The sequence below is a fragment of the Nyctereutes procyonoides genome, unplaced genomic scaffold (assembly GCF_905146905.1).
Source record: "Nyctereutes procyonoides isolate TBG_1078 unplaced genomic scaffold, NYPRO_anot_genome, whole genome shotgun sequence".
Classification (NCBI taxonomy): Eukaryota; Metazoa; Chordata; class Mammalia; order Carnivora; family Canidae; genus Nyctereutes; species Nyctereutes procyonoides.
In genome coordinates, this window is record NW_026575126.1 from 61,541,732 (window position 1) to 61,563,961 (window position 22,230).

Here is a 22,230-nt window from a genome sequence, read left to right on the forward strand (position 1 = left end):
AAATAAAAAGATCCCACAAACTTAAAAATATCACTCTCACTGACAAGACTGGAGAATCCCAGGTGCTCATTTTCAGTATTGTCAGTAATTTTAGGCATTTGCTTCATTGTGTATTGGCCTTACGTTATACAGTTGACCTCGAATGACACGGGGGTGGGGGGGAACCAACCCACCACACAATCGGAAATCCTCGTGTAACTCTGACTCCCCAAATACTTAACTACTAGTTTACAATTAACCAGAAATCTTACTGATAAATGATTAACACATACTCTGTATATGTATTATATATTGTATTCTTATAATAAAGCTAGGGAAAATACATTACTAAGAAATCATAAGGAAGAGGAAATACATTTAAAGTATTATACTGTATTTAGTGAAAAAAAATCCTTGTGTAAGTGGATCTGTGCAGTTTGAACCTGTGTTGTTCAAAGGTCAAGATAATTTTATTTTCCTTTCCTTGATGCACAACAGATGCTGAGCTTACCAGTGTTAGGTTTTCCTATGTTCTCATGTGTGCACTGGGCTACAACTCTGCCTCTAGTTCCAGCCTCACCTGCATCTCTGCCGGCTGAGCTCTGCCTGGGAGAGCTGCAGAAGGCGGGTGGAAGAGCCCTGGTCAGCGAGCCTGGGCCTTGGATCTGACAAGGAAGTGCACACCCCTGGGCCCCTATTCCACTGTGAGAGATGCAGGTGTCCATTCAGTGTGACTCCTGCCAGGAAGAGACTCTCCTGGGAGCCTGGAGACCCCCAACTCCACTGCTTGCCCTGTGAGTCCAAGGAAGGGGAAACAATACTTTTGTGAGAACTAGGGTCCAGTCCACCCTTGTGCCCGGATGGGTCAGAAAACACCACTAAGGAGAGCCGCCAAGGGCCTGTGAAACTCTGCTAACATGTCAGCGCCCTCGCCTCTCAGGGTCCGAGCTGATTAGATCTAATTATAAGAGCACCTGGTGCAGCAGAGCGGGTCCTACCAACTGGTCAGGGGGACCCCATTCACTGTTCCTTCAGAAGTGACCAAAGGGTGATCATGTCACTGAAAGGCAGTGCCTCACCTCCAGGCCCAAGCCCCTCACCTGCCCTGCACTGTGCAGCCTCAGGCCAACAAGGGGCCCCACATGTCTGGTGCCTGCTCTGCTGTGAGAACAAAAGGTTGGTCTTACAGTCCGCTGGCATTTTGGAGTCAGTTCTCTCCACGCCAGCCTCTGCCCTGGGGTACCTACATGTTGTAGTTGTTGCTGCAAAGGCCTATGAAGTAGTAGTGCTGTTATGACACCTATTGCAGAGATGGGGACACTGAGGCACAGAGAGTCAGTGACTACTGGGTTCTGAACTCCTGCAGCCATGGGTGCTGCCCTGCTGAGGCCCCAACAATCAAGGCTGTGGATGCCTGGACACCTGTGAGGCTGCTTCTCTTGCACCTGAAGCCTCCTTCCCGTCCTCCACACACACACTGAACCCAGAGACCCCAAGAAGATGCAGCATAGCTGCCAGAGAATGGGTTGGTACCGGGTTTTTGATTGTAATCCTTGTCAGGAGATTCAGGGGTTGGAGTGTAATGGAGCTTGACAACTACCTTCCCATTATAGAATCTCCATGTCTCCAATTCCTGGGAAATGACAGGCTGGTACAGGCAGGGCCCAAGATGTGCTGGGCTGGTGACAGAGACACTAACCAGGGTGGACACACCTAGCGACAGCGACCTGTCCATGGCACCTGTCAGCACGGCCCTGCGTTGGCCGCTGGCTGCGCCTGGAACATCCTCCCAGAGCCTGGGCCCACACTGAGGCTGGTCCCTTCCAGAGGGACAGGGTTCCACTCTGAAGATAGGAGAGCAACAGAGGGAGTCTGGGGAAGAGTGTCATCCCTCCAGAGGGTGGCTGCATGGAAAAGGAATAGCATGGAGGGTGGGGAGCCCTCCCTGAGAGCCCTAGCTGCAGCCCAAGGGCCACAGGGCAACACAGGAGCTACACCCTTGGGTGGCCCTGGGAGTCTGCCCAGCTTGGGCTGGCTTAGGACAGTCCAAAAGTCACTGGGCTTTGAGTTTGAGCTAATCCTGGGGCTGGTCTCCTAAGGGAAGGCCCAGCCATAAGGCAGTAAGGTCTCCTTCCTAAATGTACCATAACCTTTCCTCCTCCTCCTCCGTCTGCCCCTCCTCTTCCTCCTCTATTTTCCTCTTTGCATGCCTTATCTCCTACAAAGTCTGCCTGCTTTCCTGAACCTTTCTGACTTCCAGGTTTCTCTGGGCATTTGTTTCAACTAGAATATTTTTGCTACTTGTTTCCACAAACATCATACCATGGACATGTTCCACTGTCGTCAAATATTCTTAACAAACATGATTCTTAGGGACAAAATGATATTCACCACGATTGTGTCAGGATGCATCTCCTTGCTGGTAGGTACTCACCTGGTCTCCAATGTTTCACTATAATGAATTAAACTTCTTACTGTACAGTGTGGGCGGGGACTCTAGTTATTGTCCTAGGGTAGATTCCTGAAGCAGAACTGCTAGGCCAGAGCATGTCTGTTTACTTCAAAGTGGCATGCATGTGTGTGTGTGTGTGTGCGTGTGTGCATGTGTGCGACAATCTCAACCCTGAGAAGAAGTTGCAAGGGCAGTACAAGGATTTTTTTCTGACTGCTCTAAAAATAAATTGCTGACTAGGAGGTTCCATCACTCCCAAATTTTCCCACAAACCAGGACACTGTGCTGCATCAGGACAGCACAACCATCAAAATCAAACCAGGAAATGGACACTGATGCTTTGCTAATCCTCTTATACTGCATTAACCTACCCTCTGCCCCACCAAAGGGTCCAGTTTAGAGCCCCTGCCAGCTTCTTTACCCTCTCTCTCCTTAGGAGGAGTATTTCGTCTCATCTTGACTCTCATGATCTTGGTGCATTTGATTACAGGTCAGCTATTTTCTGGAGCATCTGTCCATTTGGGTTTTTCTGATGTCTCTTTGGGATTAGATGCATCCCTGACAGGAATGCTGTACATTGCAGATTTAGAAGATCCAGGTATAATTTTGTTTCAACTTGTATGAAATTTTTAAAACCCAGAAGAATGAATCCATCTACTAGTCTTTGCCTTCAGGTAATGTGTGTCTCTCTTTCACTCAGACTTTTCTAACAACCTCAGTGAGATTGTGAGCATTTTCCATATTAACCCTCTGTCTTTCCAAACAATTGCTGAGTTGTTACTACTGAGATTAGGTCTCAGTTTGTTCCTATTACATTTTCCAAATTATTGCTGACTTTCTACAGGAAAGTCGTTCCTACAGATATGTAAAAAGTTCATTTTACACATCTTGTTGACAATGTTCTCATCACATATTTCCCCCTTACTTCCTGCCTCTTGCCCATCCCTGGCTCTATGCCCCAGAAACCTTTGCTCAGGTTTGCAGGTGCCAGCCACATGGACAATCCTGAGGAGCACCTGGCAGGGAAGGGCCCACCATGGTGGCCTCTCCAGAGAAGGTGGGGATCCTCTTCTGCCATCCCCACCCCACAACTAGCTATAGTCCCTCTGCTCTTTGCTCACCAGAAACACCCCTGTGGTCTGTGACTACTCACCCACGTTCCAGCTTCCTGTGCTGTGGACAGTTTGTGTCTTTTTACTTCATTTGTTCTTTATATATTTCTTAAAATTCCAGTGTCCCAGTGAGAAGGAAGGGAAGGGAACAGCACTGACACCACCAGCCCATGACCATCCTAGCCTGCAATCTATGATGGGGGAGCTAGAAACAATGGAGATCCTCCCCACACTCACTAAAGGAGCAAAGAAACATAAATGAAGGCCTAGCACAAATGCCTCCCCTCCTTCCACAAAGATCATGCTCAGCGGCAGTCAGAGCAATACTCAATGACTATCATCTCTCACTCATCCCTCAGGACCACCGAAGCCTGGGCTCCTATGGTCAGCCTGTGGCTGTGGGATCACATGCCCCTCCCTGCATGGGGGAGCAGAGGCCTTGGCGCCAAGGTCCCAAGGCCCTTTGGGAGCTGTCTTTCCTCGATGACCCCCAGTGAGATCTGTACCTGGGTGGCTTCCTGAAAATCCACCTCTTGATCAAGGGGATCTGAACTCCAGCAATTGTTTCCTGAAGATCTGGATTACAGAATGGAGGGTTCCTTGGTGAAATCTGCATTGTGTCTTTTTTCCAAGGGCATATCCAAAGACATTTTAAAAATACATGTGGAGAAAATTCAGGTTTTCAGAAATAGTAAATGTTACAAAATAAACTGCATGTTTCCTCTTTTCTGTATAAAACAGAAAACACATGGTTATTTTTAGCTCCTGGAGCTCCACTGGGAATGGGATGGTAGCAAGTGCCAGTGTAGACACAGAGAGGTCCTTATGAGCTGCTCAACCCATGCAAAGACAAGTGCCTTCGGAAAGGACGCATGTAAGCAAAGCCTTATTCTCACCCCTGTCAATGCTGGTCTAAGTAATAGTAACTCACCAGTAACAATGAGTTACTGGTCTACTTAACAGAACTCACCAGTAACAATGAAGGACACCTGCTCTGGGATGAACCCAGTTAAGGTCCTGTAGCTCCCAGACTTGGTTTCCTCATGTGTAAAACCAGGATAGTGAAACTGAGACGTTAGGCTTATACTGAAGATTTCATAAGAAAAAGTACCCAAAATGCTTGGCACACTATCTGATACACTCAGTAATGGGAACTGCTTGTGATTGTACCATCAGTGTTTATCTTTAGATTCTGGTATTTATGCACTAAATCAGCTCTGCAGGGACCAGCAGTCTGGAAACTCCCTCTTCCTTGAGGGAATCGACTCCACATCCTTCCCCTTGCCCACAGGAGGTCTGGGAAGAAGAGTAGCTTTGAGGATTTCACAAAGCAAATATCTGAAACTGCTCCCAGTGACCACAGCTAGAATAATTTGAGGAAAAACTAATGGTTTTTGAATATGTCATTAATAATGACAGTGTTAGATAATCATCCATAGACCAAGTGAGAAGGAAGAGCAGGGAACAGCACTGACACCACCAGCCCATGACCATCCTAGCCTGCCATCTATGATGGGGGAGCTAGAAACAACAGAGGTCTTCCCCACACTCACTAAAGGAGCAAAAAAAAACATAAGTGAAGGCCTAGCACAAAAGTTTCCCCTTCTTCCACAAAGATCATGCGATGTTTATATCATACTGATATAAACATCCAAATAAATATATAAATGTGGGAGAAGGAACAGTGTTTTCCTACAGGAAAGCTCTTGTTAATAAATGTAGAAGGGATGAAGGAAGTAAAATATCACCATTAGGCACACAACATCGTAACAATAGTTTCTAGCCACTAGGCAAAAATCTGAGGAGAAACAGCATTGGCAGCACCGGGAAGCATCTCCCCCAAGGTATGGACCATTGCTCTGGGTGGGGGTTTTGAGACATGGTTGCTCTGCACATATTTTTAGATCAGAGCTTCACAAAAGCACTCTCGTTGCACTCTTTTCCTTCACCTCATTTTTTTTAATGAGAGTTTGGTTTACCTGCTAACTTCAGGGTGATTCTAATGTACAACACACCACAAGCAATGAGACCGAACGAAACATGTAAACACGGGCTAGCACCTGCAGCCACACATCTCAGCATCTTACCCACCACTGACCCCAGGCCCCCAAGAGGGGCTCTGGGCTCTGGCCCCTTTCTCATGAGGAGTGAGGTCATGGTGGGCTAGAGAACAGAGATTAAAGACTGAGCCTGGTGCCCATGCCCACCCAGCTGCCCCAGAGGAGCCAGGAGAAGAGGGGCACAAGAGATAGCCTCCCCAGGATCCACACACCAGAGGGCAAAGGAGAGAAGCTATAATTTGAGAAGTTCCATGAATATAACCCCCCTTTGGTATTTTCTTGAAAGGCCATATCAAGGACTACAGATGCTTTTCTCTTATTTTTGGATGAGGGTTGATGTTTCTCTACATGACAAGGGGTCCCAGAACCACACAGATGAGGGCCATCTCATTTTGAGGTCTTTGGTGCAGATAGGATGCCCATTTGCATCCCTCCCTGTCAACAAGGGATATTATAATGTTTTCATCTCTATCCCTCTGATAGGAGAAAAGGAATCTTGTTTCAATTTGCATTGATTCAATGGCTTGTGCAGGGAAACCATCTCTCATGTGTGAGGCACCATCCAAGTCTCTATGTCATTGTCCATCAGTTTTCTCTCAAAGCTCTTTACTCAGTAAAGGTCCTAAATGTCTTATGTAATATTGAATCTATGGTCCCATCACACCATTGCTCTGCTCTTGTAACTGGGAGGCTAGATATACGAACTCTTCATGTTTTCCCCATGGGGTCCGGTTCTGAAGTAGAAGGCCATGTTCAGGGACATCTGAACATGGGTATTTTGAGAACCTGACCTGTGGCCTGAAGGACACAAATAAGCAACAGCAGAAGGGAAGACTTGCAGGCTCCCCAGGGCAGGGGCTGGGGCAAGAATAATGCTGTTTGGGGCTGAAGATGCAGCAGGAAGGTAGCAAGACAGCCAGGACCTGCTCTGGTGGAATCCAGTCTGGTATAGGGAGGAACCGCATTTCAACCCTCTTGGGGTCTCTGGCAAGGCCTGAGAATTAGCAAGAGAAAAGGGCACAAGTTTATTTAACTTAAGTTTTCTATAACATGGGAGCCCTTGTAAGGAAAATGAAGACCCAGAAAAATGGCGAAACTGAAATATTCCATGCTAGTGTGAACAAAGAGGGGAAACTGTGGGAAAGTATCTGAAATACCTAGAGAGGGAGTTATTTTAAAAAGGTCTCAGAACTCTCTTGGCCTGGACTCCCATCCCCTCAGCAAGGCCATTTCCTTCCTCCTGGGGCAAGAATGGTACCTGTCATGGGGTCTGTCTCTTGTTCTCAGGAAGAAAGGGAGAGATAAGGATGCTCTTCCTGAACCTGTTGTTTTTCACTCAAATAACCTTATGCCAAAGTGGGCAGATGGAGCAGGTGTGGTACATGGTATGGAGAGAATGGGGTGAATGGGGCAGGTAGGGAAGATGGGGGGGTGGGTGGGGAGGGCGGAGAGTATGCACTGGGTGGGGCTGATGGAGGGGGCATTCCTGCAGGCAGAAGTCATTTCATCTTTGTCATCATGTTCTACTTGTCTATTAACAGTATCTGGGGAAAGTCTGAGCTTGTGTGGCATCTAAAGGAGAGAAGACACTCCCCCACCATCCCTGTCCAGGATGCTAGAGGCCAACTCCAAAGCAAACATGGCTCAGGGGCAGTAGAGGTGATAGTGGATGGTTGCTGAGCTTCTGCTTCTGGTCTAGGTGCTCACCCCACTAGGACTTGAGGTCAGGGGACTCCACTAAGGGCCTGCACTTACTCCAAGAGACAAACACTTGTGGCCCTCTGAATGCCATGTTCTCTTTAGATCTGGTTGCAGTAGATGTTGTCCTTGTTCTACCTCCATTTCCTACTGTCCATCTACTATTTCTATGCACCTAAGCTCCAGGTCTTTTGCTCCCAACATCCAGCTTCTGAGAATTTCACAGAGGGCTGCCCTCTGGCCACAAGAACCCCCTTCCCTTGAGCTCCTGGAGAAATGGAATTGTCTGGGGATTACAACACTTAACTGGTCATTGACAGGAAGGGTTTGAATCCAAAGCCTTTGCCTCTAGACAAGGACACCTGTGAGCTGTGACCTGTAGTCTCCAGCCAGAGTCTCTCCTCCCACCCCATCTGCTTCCCCCTGCCATGCCATCACTTCCAAAATATCAGAGTCTGCTTCTGAAACCCAAGACAGGAGACACCCACCCACATTCACTTGTCAGTAACTGAATTCTCTTCCCAAAAAGTTGCCTGTGAGGTGATCAGAGAAGGTAGAGAATGGTGATGGAAAATTTGAGACAATCTAAGTGAACAAAGCTGTCATACCATGAGTCCATAAAAAGATGATGCCAAGAAATGTCCTATGGACCAAGGAAAGGGATCCAGTTAGAACGAAGAAAAAGTAGGTTGCAAAACAAAGTATAGAATGTGACTCCAATTCCAGGGGGGGAGAAAGCATTGTATAGGACTGTGTGGTAAACAACTTAACCTTGCCCAGAGAGAGGCTTGGCCTTGCCCTCAGCTTCCGAGGGGGGATGGCTAAACGTTGGAGGCCCGAGCCCCATGAGAAAGTCTGTGACTTGGGGTGGGGCTTTTGAGTCACTCAGCATCAGTGCACCTTCCAGAGGGGCTGGAGAAACATCAGGTACAGGAGCAGCAGGTGACGGAGCCCCAGGAAAGACTGGCAGCTGAGCTCCGGTGAGGACATGTGGCTGCCAGGAGGAGTGCCGTCCGCAGAGGGCTGGGAGCTTGGAGCTTGGAGTCTGGGTTCTTCCCTGGGTGCCTTCTCCATGGGTTATTTTAACCTGTACCCCTTTGCTGTACTAAACCACAGCCATGAGTATATCAGTTCTCCGTGAGCTCTGAGTGGCCTCCTAGGGAACCTTCACGTGCAGGTGTGCACATGCGCTGCTCCCTCCAACCCTGAAATAATGTTAACCCCACATACACGACAATGTCTGTGAGGCTGAAGAACCATCCGGAAACATCCTGAAAATAGATACCCCTGGGATACAGTACAGGGACGTCTATAAGTCCCACTTCTGCTCTATCACTCAGCAAAATGCAGTAGACCACTTTCTACCATAAGTGCAGCTGGAAACTTTAGTTTGCACCTAAACCTATGTGTGCTGCTTATTGACATTCTCTCTATTGCATAGCTTGAGATTATGTAAACCAATCACCTGTCAGTGTAAAATGAAAAGAAAGCTGTTTCTATGAAGACCAAGATAAAGTGATTTGGAAAATCAAGATAAAGGCAAACTGAACTTGCCTTAAAAATTGATTTTTTGAATTAGGTACAGGCAAAATAACTCTTAAATAGAAAATAATTCTTGGATATTTGGAAGAATTCTGGTCTTAGATTGCTTTGCAAACACTCGATTTCTCTGTTCACATCAGAAAAATATTGAAACTGCACATCTTAGGAAAACAAATTAAGGATGTGGTTTATACTAAAAATGAAGACTAAATAAAAATCCAATCCTTAGACGGTGTTCACTTGGGAGCCTTTGGCCCCATATTGAAACATCCAGAGTGGTGACTGGAGCTAGAAGTGGCCACCTGGGGATGGCAGCCAGCAGTGTGGTGGCCTCTGGGCAGGGTACAGTGAGGTACAAGAAGACTTTCTGGATCAATGAAACTGTTATGCACCCTAACGGACGTTCTACATTTGTCAAAACTTATCAACAGATGGTGTTAGAACCTGAAGGTTTCACTGTATGAAAAATATTACCTCATTAAACTTACTGTTAAAAGTTAAAGCATGGCCACAAATTTTAAGTTAAAAATATATGTAAGGTATGTTTGCTTCCTTATTTTCTTATTACCTGCTTTTACCAGTTTTTAAGATTAACTGACAGATCATGCTGGCTTCAGAAAAGTGTTTCTTCTGTTACTTTCACAATAAAGGAAAAATGTATTTCAAAGATTTACTTATTTTAGAGACAGAGAGAGACAGCATGCAAGAGCAGGGGGAGGGGCAGAGGGAGAGGGAGAGAGAATCTCAAGCAGACTCCCCCTGAGCACGGAGCCCAATGTGGGGCCCAACCCCATGACCCTGAGATCATGACCTGTGCCGAAACCGAGTTGGACACTGAGCCAACTGAGCTACCCAGGTGCCCCAGAAATAAATGCATGCTAAATAAAGTAAAATGTAATCATTTTCATCACCATCGGGGGTGGGGGCAGGATCCTCCATGAAAGGAAAAGACTATCCACATTAGAATAAGAACTTTTCCAATTAGAAATCTGAAGTTGAGGGCATATATGTGTCCTGGAGAGCTGCCTAAAATATAGAAAACATCCCATCTTTTAGAATTCTAACATGGCAGAGGATGCAGAGGGAAGAAACCTACCATCACCCTCCTTTCACAATGGTGATCGGTGCCCAGGAGGGGAGCCTGCCTGGCCCAAGCTCTCTAGCAGGACACCCAGGGCCAGGACATGGGCCTCCTTGCTGGGCAGGGAGTTGCCACTGTCAGCAGTGGTGATGTTATGAATACAAATGTGAAAATGCTATTAAACACTGCTTATCTGCAGAGACATTTTCACCCTTGTACCTGCTCCAATCACACATGTGGCCTCTAACTGCAGCCGGTCTGCAGGGATACCTCAGAAGCAAATGTGTGCCATGAGATCCCCTTCTTCCCCTCTGCATCTGCCTCAGACTTCCCTTCTCATCTCTCCCTCAGAAATAAGGCCCCAGGCCCCTGGGGGGCTGCAGATACCCAATACCAGGCTTGACAATGATTACAGCTTTCTCTTATTGAAGACTGAAGGGAAGGACCTAGGGCAGGCTTAACTTGGCCAGAGACACTGCTTTGCTTTCCCTGGGGTTCCCTGGGATGCTTTCAAGTTCACGTGCATGGTGTTGACTTCTGGGGGGGGGGGGGGAGTCTTGTGCACTTGAGACAGTCAGTGCCTTGTCCAAAAGCCCAAGTGTGATACACAGGGTGACAGGGCAGATGGTTGCAACTCTGTGGAGGCTGAGGTGATCCTCCTGGGTCTGAGACCCTGGCACATCTCTGGCAGGGACACTGCACTGCATTTGGGCCTTCAGTGGCCCAGACTAACAGGGAGCACCACACTTACAGGGAGCAGAGGATGGAGTCCAGGCTGGTGCTCTGGGCAGTTGAAGGCAATGCTCTCCCAAAGGATTACTTACCATCCTCCATCTCCTAGAAAGGGGGCTTCTAGCCACTGAGACTCTGCCCACTCTGGAGTTTAGATACTACTGGAAGTTATGTGAGGTCTGATGGGACAGGCTCACTCTTTTCAGGAGTTGAGGCAAGATGACCCCTCAAGTAGGCTGCCCAGGGGAAACAGCCCAGCCTTGCCTGCGGGGCTGACTCTGGCCTTACCCCAGGACACAGGATGTGGCCTAGAGGGAATGCAGTGAAAAGATGCTTCCCTGATTGATGGGAGAAAGGTGCTGGGTGCAGGCCCATGCCCTGTGGGGTGTAGACCCCTCCCCAACCACAGACCTGTGCTGGTGTAGACCCCTCCCCAACCACAGACTCCGCATAGACCCAGCATAGCAGTGCCTGCTCTTGGCCACCTGCTGATGCCAGGCTGGGCTGAGGCCCGCAGTCCCATCCCTCTGCAGCTACTCTGGGCTGGGCTCACACTGTGGTAATCCGTGCACTTCTAGAATCCCAGGGTCAGGGACCAGGGAGATCAAGGAGGTCAGTGTGGGGAGATGTCTGGAGACAGGCCCAATCAATGGTGCCACAAGAGGGACCCCCTTTGGAGATTCACGTCAGAGGGCACCAGCAAGTTCCTGCCGCTTGTGAGGGTGGGGTGGTGGTAAAACACAGGCACCCAGATGCCCTCCCGAGCCTTTTCTCAAGCTAATACCTTATGGAGGTGATTCAGCACAAGTCCCCACATACTGCCACACAGGGACCCCATGCCCAAGGACCATCCCAGGAGAGAGCAGCTGTGAGAGGCATCTCTTCTTGGGGGTAACTCCCTCCCTTCCTTGGGGTTCTCCTTGCACTGTGCAGCTGGGGCCTCTTGTCTGCAGACATCCCACAGCAGGGGCTGCCCTGACTCCCAACACAGCATCTGCAGGAACACACTGCTTCCAAGAGAGGAGGTCACACACAGTGGACGCGGAAGGACTGCAGCTACTCCATCTGACCAGGTCCCTTCTCAGTGTTGGCATTGCCAGAATTACAGCCTTTTCAGAGGGGCCTCTGTCTAGTTTTCAAATTACTGGTGATCACCTCCTATTAAAGATAATCTTCCGATTTGGAATGAAGACTTAGAATATGCACATGCCCTGTGAGTCTGCGTGGCTGAGGTGCAGGGGCTTGTGGTCTGACTCTGGCCATGTCCAGACAGGCCTAACTGCTGTGGGCAGCACTGGGTACCAAAGAAGTCGGCTCCTCCAGAGGGAGGAGGAACGTGTACAGGGCTGTGGTTCTGTCTTAGCATTCCCGAGTCTAGACATGGGATAAGAACTTGGGTTGAGGAGATCCCTGGGTGGTGCAGCGGTTTAGCGCCTGCCTTTGGCCCAGGGCGCGATCCTGGAGACCCACGATCGAATCCCACATCGGGCTCCCGGTGCATGGAGTCTGCTTCTCCCTCTGCCTATGTCTCTGCCTCTCTCTCTCTCTCTCTCTCTCTCTCTCTCTCTCTCTCTGACTATCATAAATAAATAAAAAAAAAATTTAAAGAACTTGGGTTGATCCTCAGGGTGTGGAAGGAAAGCCAAGGGCATGCAATGTGAGCACAGCGTGTGCAGGAATGTGGGCGGCAAGGCCTGGGGATGTCTGTGCGGCAATGCACCTGTGCCTCTGTGGACCCTCTCAGCCATCACCACCCCTGAGAAGGCCAGATGGCCACACCCATGCATGGTTTCTGAATCCTCACACAGTGGGAGGCCTTTTAGCCTGAAAGAAATTGCAGAAATTCATTTTCAGTTTGGTGGCCTCATGCCACTGAGGGCAGTCCTGTGCCCAGGGGAGCATCCATACTGGGCACGACCACAGGCTGCTAGCATTCCAGTGGCCTACATCCTATTCATGGTCCAGTTTATTTTCCCAGACGCTGCAGGGTCCCCAGCCTCTGCAAGAGAAATCCTCAAACAACACGGCAGGGGAAGAGCAGGGAGAGGGGATCTGCCGTCTACCCCAGAGTGTGTCATGAACCAACATGCAGTTTGACATATAATTTACACAACCCTGAGTGTCAAAAGGTCCTGTGATGATTCTTCACTGAGATGCCCCGATCTAGGCTACAAGAGATCACCTGATTTCTTTCTAAAACATCCCAAGTGCACACAAGGGCATGTCTCCATGTACTTTAAAGTCAAAGTATCCTTACTACATCCCATTTCCGTTGCTTTGTGGTGAGCTCTTCTTAGAAACTTTTTTCCCGGGGCACCTGGGTGGCTCAGTTGGTTAAGCGTTCAACTCTTGATTTCGGTTCAGGTCCTGATCTCAGAGTTGTGAGACTAAGCCCCGCTTTGGGCTCCGTGTTAGGCATGGAGCCCGCTTAGGATTCCCCCTCTCCCCCTCCCTCTGCCTTGCCATCCCCCACCCTCAGTCTCAAAAACAAAAATTTCCTAAGCTTATGGAGGGACCTAGGGCTGCCTGAGATGCTGCAGTCCACTGGTATCTACTGCCTGAGCCAGCCTGCAGGTCCAGGGCAATGAGGGCAGAAGCTGGTATTCCCTTTCATCAAGAATGCAGGGTTGTGGGGCACTTGGGTAGCTCAGTTGGTTAAGTGTCTGCCTTTACCTCAGGTCACGATCTCAGGATCCTGGGATTCAGCCCAAGTTGGGCTCCCTGCTCTGTGGGGAGTCTGCTTCTCCCTCTGCGCCCCCCCAACTTGTGTTCTCTCTCAAATAAATACATAAAATCTTAAACAAACAAAAAAGAACACAAGGCTGTAACTGAGTCAAAGGGGGTCCAGCACCTCAGTCTGCAGCAGAAGAGCAGACTCTTGTGCTCCTACCCCCTCCCCCCAAACAAGCATGACTTGAGTGGGACTAGACATTGGCCAGGCTGACACAGTTCAAAATGATCCTGTCAAACAACCACAGAAAAGCAAGAGACTCAGGATGAACTAAAACCAAAATGGGAAAAAAATGAAGACATTAACAACTGTGTACTACACAAAATTGGTTTGTGCCTTTTAAGCTCCCCATTTACAACCATCATGCCACACCAGCCATTATGTCACCAGGTCCCCTCCTCAGGTCTCTCCCTGAGCTAACTGAAACCATTCCCAACCTTTGCTTACCCATTGGTTGTATTTAGGGGCTCCCACCCCTAAATACAAACTGCTAGAGGGTGAGGACCAAGCCTGTCTTACCCTGGGGCACACCTGCCTGGAGTGCACAGGTATCGTCTAGCCATCTCCCCAGGGGAGGGCTTCTTCCAACTGCATGAAGGGTCTGTATGAGCTACAGGTGGCCCTTATGGTCTCCCCAGCCCCAGGCACCACTCCCAGTGTAAGCAAATCCCCATCACTGTCACATCTCCTCCACATGACCACCCCCCTTCATCATCTCTCACCCATGAACCCCACACACATTTTAAGATGTGGAGTCTACCAAACATATGACTCGCCCCAGTTTTCATTATCAAGGGTAACCTGCCCACACACAATCTGAACACGTTTGGTGCACAAGATCATTATGGTGACTCCAACAAGCTGAAACAAAATCAAAATACACACATCAGCAGGTGTGGCCAACGATGGATAAATGCTAGAATTTCCAAAGCCTTTTAAAAATATTGGGAAAAATACTTGAAGTATCCCATTGTCAACCTTTTTGTCATCCTGAATTTTCCCCACCAGAGTTTTTTGATCAGACTTATGTAACTGGAATCACATGGGACATCCTCCCTTAAGACTGCATTGTGCGCATCAGTAGCTCATTTCCTTCCACCAAATAACAGCCCGTTGTGTGGACAGAACACAGTTTAGCCATTCTCTACACGGGTACGGGGGCTGTTTTCAAGTCTGGTTATTATGAACAAAGTTGTTGTAAACATTTTTGTACGAGCCTTTTTCAGACATGGGTTTTCATTTCTGAAATGAAATGAAAGAGTAGGATTACTGGCTCACAAAGCAGGTATGCACTTAATTCTGTAAGAAATTGCCAGAACTTTCCCCAGAGTGGCTGTCCCATCTTACACTCCACACCCCTATCTGTGTGTAGTGTCTGGTAGCATCTTATTATAGTGAACCTCATTTACATTGTAGTGAAGTCCAATTTATCAATAAGACAAACAAGTTGGAACCTTAAGATGCTACACAAAGACTTCCATGCAGCTGCTTCCCCTGCAGATGATTTACCCAAGGGAAAAGAACACATATGTCCACACAAAAGCCTGAACAGAAGCGTTCACAACAGCCCAAACCTGAAACTCCCACATGCTCATCAGCAGAAGAATGGCTAGAAAACTTGCCTGATGGCACTCAGCAATACAGGGGGACTCGTTAATAGCAAAGACATGCTGAGTGAATACACCACTAACCAGGGCACGCTGCATGATTCCACTTAGTTTTGGGACCTGTTCTGAAAACATAAGCTGTACTATAGTTGTATTATTAATCTAACACCATGTTCTGTTCTTTTCCTGTGTTTCCTTAAGCCCAGTGCATGACTCATCACTAACTTTGCCCTTGTCACCCTACCCCTTGTCTGCACACTGATTGTAAGAATCTGATGAAAAACAGGTGATATTTTTCTTAAAACTATCTTATGTACCAGGTCCCAGATGGTGCCTCACTGTCCAGAAGACTGTGAACCTTCAGTAGTTTCAAGACTACCCCCTCAAGTTTCAAGAAGCCCATAACCTTCCTTTCACATACTCATATTCCTAAACAATCATATATAAACTGCCCCTAGATTCAAGAAGGCAAGGCAACTTTGGCAATGATGTCTGGCCTCTTCACTGGGCTGCCCTTCCAATAATAAAGCTTGTTGTGCTTCAAAATTGGGTGTTCCAATCATTGGCTCACTGTATATCAGGTGCATGAACAAAAGGACAAATCTCCACAGGGACAGAAAGAGGATGGGAAGTGCCTGGGACTGGGGTATGAGGGGTTGGTTGGGAAGGAGCAAAGGGCAACATTTCTGGTGAGGGAGATGTTCCAGATCTTCACTGGGACCTGGTTACATGGGTGCTCACATTTGCCCAAGTTCATCAGAGTGCACACCTAAAGTGGCTGCGTTTTATTTTGTGTAACTTATACCTCAATAGAGCTCATCTTTAAAAAGACATAAATACTGTTTCTGGCTCAATACATCTTCCTTAGGTAATTCCCCTCTTCTGCGGCAGCACCACCAACTGAGTCACAGCTTTGCCTTGTGTCTACAGTCTCAGAGCACTGTCTTGACAACATCAACATCCTCTTCATTCTCTGTAGTTACCTGCTTTGCTGCTCTTTCCTATACTGGACAAGATAGAAACTTCAGAAAACAATACATTCGGTCATTCATTCATTCAGCTGGTCAGGCAACCAGTGACCAGTGTTTATTGTGTCTGTTAGCTCCAGGCACTGTATTAAGTGAAGCTTTCAGTATCAATAAGACACAATGTCCACCGTATATCTTAGAAGATATAGGGCAATACACCATACACAAAGATAAACTCAAAATGGATGAAAGACCTAAATGTGAGACACGAATCCATCAAAATCCTAGAGGCACACAGGCAGCAACCTCTTCAACTTCAGCTACAGCAACTTCTTGCAAGACACATCTCTGAAGGCAAGGGGCACAAAAGCAAAAATGAACTATTGGGTCTTCATCAAGATAAAAAGCTTCTGCACAGCAAAGGAAAGAGTTAACAAAACCAAAAGACAATCTACAGAATGGGAGAAGATATTTGCAAATGACAAATCAGATAAAGGGCTACTACCCACGATTTATAAAGAACTTATCAAACGCAAGATCCAAAGAACAAATAATCCAGTCAAGAAATGGGCAGAAGACATGAACAGACATTTCTCCAAAAAACAACCTACATATGCCAACAAGCACATGAAAAAATGCTTCCACAGCACTTGCCATCAGGGATATACAAATCAAAATCAGGATGAGATACTACTTTATACCCGTGAGAATGGCTGAAAATAACTCACGAAACAACAAATGTTGGCGAGGATGTGGAGAAAGGGGAACCCTCTTGGACTGTTGGTGGGAATACAGGCTGGTGCAGTCACTCTGGAAAACAGTATGGAGGTTCTCAAGAAGTTAAAAATAGAGCTACCCTATGACCCAGCAATTGCACTGCTGGGTATTTACCCCAAAGATACAGATGCAGTGAAACGACAGGACACCTGCACCCAAGGTTCACAGCAGCGATGTCTACAATAGCCAAACTGTGGAAGGAGCGGAGATGCCTTTCAACCGAAGAACAGATAAAGATGTGGCCTATATATACAATAGAATATTACTCAGCCATCAGAAAGGATGAATACCTACCATTTACATCGACATGGCTGGAACAGGAGGGTATTATGCTGAGTGAAATAAGTCAATCAGAGAAAGACAATTATTATACAGTTTCACTGATATGAAGAATATAAGAAACAGGGCAGAGGACCATAGGGGAAGGAAAGGAAAACTGAATGGGAAGAAATCAGAGTGGGAGACAAACCATAAGAGACCCTTAACTCTGGAAAACAAACTGAGGGTCGCTGGGGAGGGGGGCGGGGGGTGGTGGAGGGTGGGGTAACTGGGTGATGGGCATTCAGGAGGTCAGTAGTGTAATGACCACCGGGTGTTGTACAAAACTGATGAATTATTGAACTGTACTTCTGAAACTAATGGGCTCTATGTAGGCTAAGTGAAGTTAAATCAATAAATTAAAAAAAAGAAGAGGAGATAGGGAGATACAAGGTGAAATAAGTACAGAATGGCATCACTAACTGGTTGTCCAAGTTCCGGAGCACAGCATGACCATGAAAAAGGGATCCAGGCCTTCTCCAGAGCGAGGAGAGGGTGCAGAGAGGCTGTCTGAGGCAGGTGCGGAGGGAGGGAGCACAGGAAGGACATCAGAGCGGGGGGGGGGGGGGGGGGGGGATTAGGGGAGCCCGGAGATGCCGGGGGCTGGAAATAGGGTAGAGACGGAGCGGGGAGGGGACGCCGCCTCCCACACCACTTGTTTCTGTCACCCGGGAATGTAAAAGCACAACTTTATTACTTCACATAGCGGGCCACCACCTGACCACCCCAGTCACCCCTCCGCAGGGGCAGGAACAGACCAGGACCGCGAGGCCGACTCTGGACTCCGCTGGGGGCGTGTGAGTGGACCAGACTCGCCGGGGTCACGTGGCTTAATGCATGGCTAATTACAAAAAGCCGCAGAAATTGCTATTAAAACCCTCCTCTAGGGGATCCCCGGGGGGCTCAGCGGCTTAGCGCCTGCCTTCGGCCTAGGGCGTGATCCCGGGATCGAGTCCCGCATGGGGCTCCCTGCGTGGAGCCTGCTTCTCCCTCTGCCTGTGTCTCTGCCTTTCTCTCTCTCTCTCTCTGTCTCATGAATAAATAAATAAAATCTTTAAAAAAATAAAACCCTCCTCTACACTCGCGATCAGAAGATAACAGAAAGCAGTGTTCCCCTTTTCCACGAAGACTTTCTCAACCAATTGGATTCCGTGACGCGCACATGACGCACTTCCGGGGCCACGCCCACACCCCAGAGAAGAAGTGGGACGCCCGTCTCCTCTCGGAGCCCTGAGCAGGCGCTCACGCGCCGGAGAGAGTTCGCCGGCAGCCGGGGAGGGGCAGGCTCCAGGCGGCCGCCGCGGGACAGCCGCGCAACGAGGAAGCCGCGGCTGGCGAGCAGAGCTGCCACGTTCACGGGGGGGGGGGGGCGGGAGTCACCTTCTCGCGAGGTGACAGGGCCGGCGGCGCAGCCCTGTCGCCTCCCGATGGCGTCACAGGCCTGCACGGGTCCTGATACTCAAAGGTGGGGCCGGCTGTGCACGCAGGCTCCTGCCCAGGGGCCGCCGCGGCAGGACGCACCAGTAAAACACCTGCGGAACGGGACTCCGCGGACAAGACAGGCGACACGCGCTGGGGGGCAGGGGGCCAGCCTCCGTCCTTCAGTCCGCGCCTGCGCCGTCTTCATCGCCTTTTCTCCTCGGGCACATTGGAGTCTTTGCTAAACCGCCGCGGGGACCAGGCAATTCAAGTCGAGGCCTTCTTGGCCCGTCCAGTTCGGCGTCACACGCTGTACCTGTGCTTTCCGCCTGCAAAGGGGCCCTCCTCATCCCGCCTAGCGACCATCTTGCCCCGCTGCCCCCAATGTCTCCGATTGGGCGCGCAGGACCTACCTCTCCTCTCTCCCTTCCCTGATATCTTGTAGCCGCCATGTTGTGCAGCCCTGCGCGTGCGCGGGCCCCTCACCCCTTCAACCCCCCCGGCGGAGTGCGGCGCCGGCACCGCCCTCTGCGCGTGCGCCGAACCGCACCGGATCCCGGCGGTTTGCGCGGTGGTGTCCGGGCGCTGCGGCAGAGCGCTCTGCGCGTGCGCGGGCCGGAGGGTCCTTCCTGGTTTTGCGCCTCTAAGCGAGGGTGGGCCTGCACGGCGCTGGCAAGGTTTTCATTTTTAGCGTAAAGTATCTCCAACAAGGACGTCACTAGAATTATGTTTTCCTAAATAAACATGATTTTTAAAAAAGGTTTATTTTAGAGAGCATGAGTTGAAGGAGGAACAGAGGGAAAGAGCCCAATTCCATCTCACAACGCATGAGGTCGTGACCCATGAGGTCCTGACCTGAGCTGAATAAGATGCTTCACCAACGGCACCACCCAGGTGCCCCACACCAATGCTCTTCCTTGAACATACTTAGGAACGTCACACTCGAATGTTGTCCTGTGGCCTGGGTACCACTGATCATCTTGGCTCATTTTGGTTCTAAAAGCCCGAGGCCAACAGAGGTCCTTGTTGCCTTGTTGTCTTTGTATTGTTTGCAGGGGAGGTGGCTTCTCTGTAGGGGACCCCCCTCCCCCGCCAAGAGACCCTCCTGGACTTTGCAGAGAGTGCGGGGTCTCCCTAGGGCCAGTTCACTGACAAGCTCAGCACTATGTGGAATATTTCCACTTTTAGATGGGGAAACTGGCCCTGGGACGCCAGCTAGAGGTGTTGCAGGGATGCTTGCTTGGCCAGAGTAAGCACCACCTTTGCTCCAAACCCAGCTCTGAGACCTTGCCCTCCAAAGGGCAGCCTTTCTTTGAGGCCACGAAGGATGCATGCACAGTCAAGGAAGTGGGTGGGAGAGGCTGGTTCAGAAAAACCCGAGAGCATGGCCCAGTGTGCGGGACAGAGGGGCCAGTGTCAATCCCTGGGATGCTAAGGTAACCTGTACAATAATGGGGAGAGAAGGTACATGCCATGGCCATACAGACTGTGCAGTCAGGACCTGAGGGGTCAGAATGATGCCTTCTTTTCCCTTTGGGTGGGAGATGGGCTGGGTGGGACTGCAAAGACTTCTGTCAGAGTTTGCACTCAAAGGTGCCCAGAGCTCCCTCACACCCCCAAACCCCCTGAGGTGCCCATGCATCTCACCACTTGTTTCTTGAGATTGGGGGCCTGTGACTATGGGATACCTGGGTGTTGGGACGGGGAAGGGGATGGGAGTATGTCATGTCCTAATCACTGTATATGCAGGAGTGATGCATTCATACAGGACAATGAAAACAAAGGTCAGAGAATCACAGCCAGGCCTGCAACCCAGTGTTTGGAATGAGAACAAGAAGTCTATGCTCAAGCTAAATGTAGGTTGGGAGGGAGGACCTCCAGGAGGAAGGCAGGGGACCTGGCACCTCCAGGGTGGGGAGGGGTGAGGGAGACTTGGACCTGGCAGATTGAAGGGGGCCAGGCCACCAAAGCAAAGTCCCCATAAGCAAATTTGAATGTGTCCTGCATTATGGGCGAGAGCAGTGTTAGACCAAGATAGATATGTATCAATCCCAGAATGTTGCCTGGAATTTCTTTTTTTTTTTTATGAAAATTGCTTTTCCTTTATTTTATTTTTTTTATAAATTAATTTTTATTGGTGTTCAATTTACCAACATACAGAATAACACCCAGTGCTCATCCCGTCAAGTGTCCCCCTCCGTGCCCGTCACCCATTCACCCCCACCCTCCGCCCTCCTCCCCTTCCACCACCCCTAGTTCATTTCCCAGAGTTAGAAGTCTTTATGTTCTGTGTCCCTTTCTGATATCTCCCACACATTTCTTCTCCCTTCCCTTATATTCCCCTTCACTATTATTCATATTCCCCAAATGAATGAGAACATACACTGTTTGTCCTTCTCCGATTGACTTACTTCACTCAGCATAATACCCTCCAGTTCCATCCACGTTGAAGCAAATGGTGGGTATTTGTCGTTTCTAATGGCTGAGTAATATTCCATTGTATACATAAACCACATCTTCTTTATCCATTCATCTTTCGATGGGCACCGAGGCTCCTTCCACAGTTTTTGCCTGGAATTTCTATTATAATTTGGTTTTAGATTATATTTCTGCTTGATCTCTTTTTCTTAAAAATGGAATACAACATGGCAATTCTAGCTATCTCAGTTCCGGTTCATCAATATTTTATTGGCTAATTAGAATTAATTATAATTCTGGGATACTTAACAATGCCATTATGCAATTTCCACTGTTGCCAGTGGAGAGTGAGATCAAGTGCATGTGGCGCCAACAGAATCTGTTCCTTATCAGCCACTCTAATGGGGTCACATAGTGTAGCCCTGGGTGGGTGACCTAGTCACTGAACTGCCTCCACAACCCTACCAGAAGCCCCAGACTCAATCCTGGGGAGTTGAAAGCACTTCAAAGATCAAGGGAATAATGACAGACATAGATGAGACAGCTCACAGGATCCTTTAGCAGGATCTTTTCAAGATCCATCAGCAACAACGTCCAGCCCAGATGGCTTGTTCCTGAGTTCCCTCATTATCAATAGACGTTTTATCCTGTTTATCTGAATTATTTGTGCAGACAATTGGTTTTGCCTAGTTGGGAAGACCTGTTTATATGCACATTTCTTTTTAGACAATCCCTCTATTATCACAGATTTTTTTCTATCATCTGTTTTTTAGTAATTCCTGGCAATAACCAGAAGAGGCATTAGAAGGCCAGCCTGGGTGGCTCAGTGGTTTAGCGCTGCTTTCAGCCCAGGGCCTGATCCTGGAGACCCGGGATCGAGTCCCACATTGGGCTCCCTGCATGGAGCCTGCTTCTCCCTCTTCCTATGTCTCCGCTCTCTCTCCTTCTGTCTGTCTCTCATGAATAAATAGATAAAATCTAAAAAAAAAGAAATGACGGTCACCTGGATGCAGGTCTCAGTGTTTCCTCCAATGTGCTCTCCTACAATAGGTGAGAGTGGAAACTGCTATATTTTTAGATGAAATTTCTTGGGGGAAATAGTTTCTGTTTAATCAGTAATCCTCTGGCTAACTTTTTGAGGTGAGGTCTCTGGCTAATTTTTTAAACCAATATTTATAACACTACCTAAGCACTTTGGGATCAATGGATTATAATAGAGAAAAGCGCTTATTGAGTGCACATTACAAGTGGGCCTTGGCAAATAAGGGAGCTAACAAACAAGAGGGGTGGCCCATGGGGCCAAGAGAGAGCATCTGAAAACAAGACAGGAGTGAAC

The 22,230-nt window shown here is 48.6% G+C and overlaps 1 long non-coding RNA gene across 1 annotated transcript in view; it reads right to left on the reverse strand.

The window, feature by feature from the left end:
* LOC129520215 (uncharacterized) overlaps positions 1-19,205 on the reverse strand; it is a 40,994-nt gene extending 21,789 nt beyond the window's left edge. Inside the window, exon 1 of the long non-coding RNA XR_008666517.1 lies at positions 18,890-19,205. This is a non-coding gene — a long non-coding RNA (uncharacterized LOC129520215). The remainder of the gene's footprint in view (positions 1-18,889) is intronic.
* Positions 19,206-22,230: the final 3,025 nt, after the last annotated feature.